Source organism: Adiantum capillus-veneris, chromosome 6, assembly GCF_014529385.1.
Source record: "Adiantum capillus-veneris isolate H3 chromosome 6, ASM1452938v2, whole genome shotgun sequence".
NCBI classification, from domain to species: domain Eukaryota; kingdom Viridiplantae; phylum Streptophyta; class Polypodiopsida; order Polypodiales; family Pteridaceae; genus Adiantum; species Adiantum capillus-veneris.
This window is the reverse complement of record NC_140936.1, coordinates 62,224,223-62,231,704: the sequence shown is the minus strand read 5'-3', so window position 1 is coordinate 62,231,704 and position 7,482 is coordinate 62,224,223.

Here is a 7,482-nt window from a genome sequence, read left to right as displayed (position 1 = left end):
TCTCACGTGGTTCCTCTCTTGGAATAGTTTCTGGGCCTTGGCCCAATATCTAGTCTCTTATGGATTACCCTTGGTATTTGGTCTGTTCTACCTCCTCATGACTCATCATAACAAAGTTATTGTTATAACAATCCCTAAATAGGTAAGTTGTGTTACCATATACATGTGGTAGTGATGTATGTGAACACACTAGGACCGTTGGGAAATTTTTTCCCTCTTTAGGAGGTTTTTCTCCCAAGCATTGTATATACACCCATCACTCTAGGGCTATCTATCTTTTCATTGCACACTAAGTAACACACTCTCTATTGTGTGCCTTGAGCTTCCTTCATCTTCTCCAAGCTGTGTGTGTTTCTTTGCAACCCTAATTCCAACAATTGGTATCAGAGCAGGTTGCGTCCTCCCGGGCTCAGTTGCTAGTAGCTCCATCACACGAGTGATCACTTTCTTCGATTTCTGTGAGTTTTGGCGAGCATTCGCAGGTCGACAAAATTTTTGGGTAGGCTCATAGAGCTTAGTCTACTCAGATTTTTGATTCGGGCTCATTTCGGCCTTCGTTTCCACTATAGGTAGTACTGCACAAGCTATTTCATCATTTTGTGCAGAATTTCTTTCAGTGCTCTTTTTTGCATAATAGGTGAACCTTACAATCTACTGCCGCTTGTGCTATATAGCACGTGTTGTTCCCACTTTGTTTCTCCTCTTTTTGGGAAATTTTCACATTAGGTGCAACATTTACCATGGCTGACAACAACACAGATGTGTTCAAGATTTTTGCTACTGAGGACAGATTGGATGGGGGCAATTACCCTATGTGGGATTACATGATGCAACATGTTCTTGTGTCAAAGGGAGTCTGGAATATTGTGCAGGGCATTGATGTATGTCCTGGTTCTGAGGATGCAGGCGATGTTGAGGATGTTGTAGGTCTTGCTGCAAGAACTGCTGCTATTAGATTTGTTTTGCCTACGGCAGAACAATCTTGTTGGGATGTAAAGGATGCGCAGTCTCATGCATTGATTGCGTTGTCTGTGAAGTGCACCATTGTTCCTCACATTCGTTCAACAAAATCTGCAAAACAAGCTTGAGATATTTTGGCTAGTCTTTATGCAAGTCGTAATGAAGCTAAAATTGCTTTGCTGCGTAAAGAGCAGGAGTCAAAGATTATGCATGAGGAAGATGATATGGACACTTTCCTTGCTGGTGTCAAGGATATCAATGAGAAACTTATTTTTGCAGGTGAAGTCATTTCAGACAGTTCCCTTGTGCATACTGTTCTTGATGCCTTACCAGATTCTTACCAGACTTTTGCTAGTACTTGGAGACTTATGACCCAAGGAAATCCTGTAGTTGTCAAGTTTGATGCATTATGCACATTGCTGTTGCAAGAGTCACTTTCCAGGAAAAACAGGACTAGAAAGCGTGCAATTGAATAGACTTTTATTGCTTCTCAAATAAAGGGTGGTAACAGTAATGCAGCCACTTCTTATGGTTCTGCTGCGAGTGGAAAAACTTTTGTTCCCAATGCTTCTGCTAGCAGCACTTCGTCTGGCAATTTTGGTGATAAGGGCAAAAAGAAGATGCGTTGCCATTATTGTAAAGCTAATGATCGCTTGATCAAGCAGTGTCCTAAGTTGAAGGCCAAAGAGGCTAAGAAGAAAGAGGGTGGTTCCATTGCAAATGCTGGTTCCACTACAAATGCAACAATTGTTGAGTCTTCTGTAAAAGGAGACTCTAATGCTGATGTTGATGCACAATGGGCTTTTAGTGCAGAGTGCACTTATAATCCTGCGATCCATGATGCATGATTGTCAATTGCTGCAGATTCACATGTGTGGTATTTCGACAGCGGTGCTACAAAGCACATTACCTCACATCGTGAATTGTTCACCTCTCTTGAGTCTGTCTCTCATGGAAATTCAGTCACTTGTGCCAACAATGCCTCTTATCCGATTAAAGGGGTTGGAAAGATTGTGCAAACTTTTGCAAATGGCAGTTCTTTCACACTTTCCGATGCACTTTATGTACCTTGGATCAAGAAGAATATTTTGTCTATATCCGCACTTGCTAGACTTGGACTTGTAGTCAAATTTGTGGATGATAGATTTACAGTCTATGATCTCAGTTTTGGTGATGAAATTGTTGCATCTGGCCTTTTGTGCCGTGGGCTATATAACATCACTTTGTATGACAAGTGTGGACAAAATTTTGCAAATGAAGTTGCAGATTCAAGGGCTATTTTAGATGCAAAACTTTGGCATGCATGTTTTGGGCATCTGAATTTTACCAGTTTGCTGCATTTGCAGAAATCTGAGATGGTTGCTTCTTTTCCGCCTCTTGAAGCACCTATCAAACATGTTTACAAAGGTTGTATTTTGGGTAAAATGTAGCGTTCCTAAGTTTCCAAAGGATGGTTCAGTTAGGGCCACATGCAGGTTGCATCTTGTGCATAGTGATGTTTGTGGGCCCATGCAAACTCCGTCTTTGGGCAATTACCTGTACTTCATGACTCTCATTGATGATTACTCCAGGCATGCATGGGTATTTCCGCTTAAAGCGAAGTCTGAAGTTTTTATGTGTTTCAAACAATATCTAGCTATGGCTGAAAATGTATCGAAATGTACTATGGGCACCCTTTGTTCAGATAGGGGGGGAGTATATGTCTCATGAATTTAATGCATTTATGGCTAGTCGTGGGATAAATACCAATTTACAGTGCCATATACGCCTCAACAAAATGTTGCTGAGAGGAAAAACAGGTCTCTTACGGAAATGACAAGATGTATGGTCAAGAGTCAAGCTTTACCACATTCGTTTTGGCTTGAGGCTGTCATGTGTGCCACTTATGTACTCAATAGGTGTCCTACAAAAGCGTTGCACTCTATGACTCTATATGAAGCATGGCATGATAGAAATCCATCTATTGAGCACATGCGTGTTTTTGCATGTTTGGATTATGGTTTAGTGCCACAAGTGCAGTGCAAAAAATTGGATGATAAGGCTGTCAAATGTATTTTTGTTGGTTATAGTGCTGAAAGCAAAGGTTACAGGTTGTATCATCCGCAAACAAAGCGTATTTTGGTTTTGTGGGATGTAGTGTTTGTGGAAGATTTTGTCCAGCCCTTGCTGTCATGTACTAGAGACAATAATGTAAGCTCACATGACATTTATGACACTTTGTTGCCTCTTTTCAGTGGTAGAAGTTTGAATGTAAATTCCAATGAGACAAATGTACAACCTATGGGGGTTTCCAAAAATGTTATAGATCAATCTATTACTGATGAAGATGTACATGATGTACTTGATGAGGAAAGGGCTGAAAATGAGCAGGCTAGAGGTATGCCAAAAATGCTAGTGCACACTTTGCGTGACATTTGTTTAATCGTACTCGTTCAGGCTCTCTCCATGTATCTTATGCATCAGATTATTATGCTTTGGCTCTTTAAACTAGCTTACATGATGTTGAGGAACCTTTGTCTTTTGATGAAGCATAAAATTAAAAAAATTGGATGGCTGCCATGCAATCAGAATATGATGCACTTATAGAAAATGACACGTGGACTTTATGTGATTTTCCTCCTGGCAAAAAGGCCATTGGTACGAAGTGGGTTTACAAGTTGAAACACAAGCCATATGGTGAGATCAATCGCCATAAGGCCTGACTTGTTGCAAAGGGTTATGCACACCAAAAAGGCATAGATTATGAAGAGAGTTTTTCTCCGACTTGTTGTATGACTACTATGCGTTTTCTATGTGCATTGGCAGCTCATTTTGGTTGGGATGTACATCAATCAGACATTGTTACTGCTTTCTTGAATGGGACATATTTGAGGAAGTTTATGTAATGCAGACTCGCGGTTTTGTCAAGAAAGGACAAGAGGACCCAAGGTGAGTATGTGCTTATATTGCACTTTCGTTCTAATTTTTGAATGAGTTGAATAGGAAGACATTTGAGATATCGAGTTTGAATAAGTGTCTGAGACTTCTTCAAAGATAGTGCCCAAGTGATCGCCTTGATTCACACTCTCTTTGGTGGATACTCTACCATCGGTCTCTCCAAATATACCTTGATTCACTAGTATACAATGAGATCTAAGGTTTATATAGACTTGTTAAGCCCTGGATAGAGTACTTATTGTCGGATTGAATTGTTATTTGTTTTCCACTTGACTTGAATTCAACTCCTGTCAAGCTTTGAATTCCTTGCCTGCAACTTGGTTCATGTATCAGTTTTAACCAAGTTAGCAATTTTCTCACGAAGTCTGTATAAGTTTTACTAACTATTGTGATTGGTCTATGTATATCACTTCAATCTGAGCTAAGTGAGTCAACAAACGAGACTTATAGATTCTACTCTTACAAAAAGACAAAGGACTAGTCTACAACCTAGAAACCGAGCTAACATGTATTGATTTGAATTCAATGGAACCCAAAATCGACCAGTGGCCTTGTATTATGTTGTTCTAACATTGTACAAGCTCAAAAGTCCAAAATCTTGTCTCTGGGTCTCAACAGCAGTAAATAATCGTGATTATTTACTTTTCTCAATTTTTACAGTTTTTAGGCTTGTTTTACCAAATAATCACCTTGTTGTGGTCTCTGGACAAGTTTCACTGAGTTTGAAAGATTTGTCCAAGCTATCAATTATTTAGTGTCCGCAGACTGAGCTTTCAAGAATCTGTCTTAAGTCTCACTTTTGTGATCCAAATTTCACCAAATTTAATTTATGGACTCTACTTGATATGCTTGACCTTGTGGTATACTCAATTGTGCAAAAAAGTTCCATTATGGAGCAGATGCAGATAATCATGATTTTTTACTTTTGGTGTAACTTTTTGCAAAAATGCTGATATAAACTGGTTAAGTAACTCAACTTAAACTCCTTAGCCAAGTTTCACCAAGTTTGGATAATCCTTGCTCACATTTGTCAACAATTTAGTATCTGGAGACTAACTTCATAAATCTGGCCACAATTTCCACTTTAGTGATCCAAACTTACCAAATCTAATATAAGTGCTCAATATAACATGATAGAACTTGTGGTATGTCTGGTTTGCCAAAAATGTTTGAAAATAGGACAAAAGTAAATAATCACGATTATTTACTTCTAGCAATTTTTTGCATCTCTTTGGTCATCTGAGCATATACACATGTTTAACACTTCAATCTAAGCCTCTGAGTCAAGTTTCACTAAATCTGAGCAAGATTTACCAAGTCACACTCAAGTTCTCGATAATAAGTACAAATTTCAATTTTTATCAAGTTTTGGTATGTTTTGTGATCCAAATTCTATGAGCCTTTACGAAAGATGTTTGCAATCATGCATAGAGTCTCTGGTATCAACCTTGGTCAATTTTGAGCTGAAAGTACATAATCGTGATTATTTACTTTTGGCCTAAAACGAATACTTTTTGCAATTTTTTCAATAGACATTCTTTTTATGTCCTGTTTTAAGCCTCTGAGTCAAGTCAAAACTTAATTTTTTCTAAAATCTTAAAGAAAAATAAATAATCTGAGTTTTTGGAAACTCTTGAAAATTTACCTCGAAGCATCCTTAAGCTTACCCATTGGTTCATACAACTTTTAGAGCATAATTTCCAGCTGATTTCAGTAGTTGACTGTCTTTTGGTGTTGTTTCAAGCCGTAGACCTAAAATTTTGTAACTTCACATAAACAACTCACAATTGATTCTTTTGGAGTGAGCAATGTTCTGAGATACCACCTCGGATTCTATTTACCCTACTCCTAGGTTCTACTGCAATTGGGTTGTGGAAAGTGTCCACAAACACTTGTTTTCTTGTTTTTTATGGTTTTCTGAGTCTTGATCTTAAGACTTGCCTCGTCCACCAATCATTCTCAAAATATTAATCTAATCCTACAATCCTACAAGGTACTTAGCAAGTATAATCTACTTCCCAGCTACCTCTACACAACAAAAGATGACAATCTTAAGCTATGCGGTTTTAAAGAGAAAGTTTTAACTCTAGGTGATTAGAGGAAGTTAAACGACAACTACACAAGACACTCGTGTTTTCCCTAGTTTAGGACTATTTGATCCTCGGCAGCGGTGCCAAATGTGGAACGGGTTTCTAACCTCACTCCTATTTTATTGTTGCAGACATAGCGAGAACCACAAACATAATTGTCAATCCATAAGATGAAGCTGACTCAACTAGTGCATAGAGGCTACAAGAGGGTGTCAATCTCTTGGAAAACAATAGAAAATGCGTATCTAACACAAGCTACACTCGAATGACCTAAGTCATCAAAAGCTAATCGCTAATCAAGAAACAAATCATGATCGTTACAACATCAAACGACCTTCAATTGTTACGAAACTTCTAGGACATGTATATAAGACCTAAGCACTAAGCACACATGCTTATGGTCTCATATCTCACTTTTGATGAAGTGCAAAAATCACAATTATTAACAGCAGTGAGTTTTTGACCTAGTCGTTTTCGGCCCCGAATGCATCTAAATGCTTAACAAAGATGCCCCAACGTCCCGCCTATGCTTACTTTGTGATTTTCCTAGCTTAAATTCCTACTTATGATAAAATTAGGCCACAGATCGGTGACGCCAAAAGCTACGATTTACCATGATATGTTTACGTCAATGCTAGAGCTCTTACTTGCCATTGCAACGCAACAGACATCACTGCAATGTGACAATAGGGAAGGGAGTAGGAAACGCAAGAAGAAGAGAAGTGAGCACTGTTAGCTCACATTGTGTTTCTATTATCCAAAACCTGAAAAATAACTTACAAAAAATGGCTTTTATACCTTAGGCAAGGTTTCTTTGGTCAAAAACTAATAATATGGGAGCTAGAACTAAGGATAAGTTGATACAATCTGGAAGCTTATAGCCCCGGCTCACTGACTACAATATCCACCTAGAAAATAGGAGTTACAATATTCCCGATTTATCAAAAGAATAAGTGTTTTTACTGCTAAGAGCTCCCAAAAAATGTTACATGGGTTAGCTTGCTGCTAACATTCCCATGCAATTGTAGGAAGTTGATGTGAGGGGCTTTGATGCATCTTTGTCATGTACTCCGCAACCCTTTCCATTCCCATAACCTCAATTGGAAGATATCCCAACTCAAGAAGTAGGAGCATATATGGTGCTTGTGTCTTAACTTGGAGAAAGGCTGTAAGAAAAATATTTTGGACATTCTCAAACTCTTTCCCAGTAGACCGTGAGAGGGTCCCGGCCCACACTTCAACTAAATAAAGAAGAACCAATGTTATCAATGTGTCAAAAAGTTACTTCTTGAGAACCTAAAACTTGATGTTTTTTGCATTAGACATGCTATCAAATTCATGGTACACTCTCTTTTTGGCTTCCAAATGATGCATGGAACATTCATGACACTTGTGTGTAACGGAACGGCCTATGAACCTTGAGGTAGCAAAATTAGGAAATTAAAGAAAGCACTTTTATGAGAATACTTTGTGAGCATAGAGGGTGAACTTAATT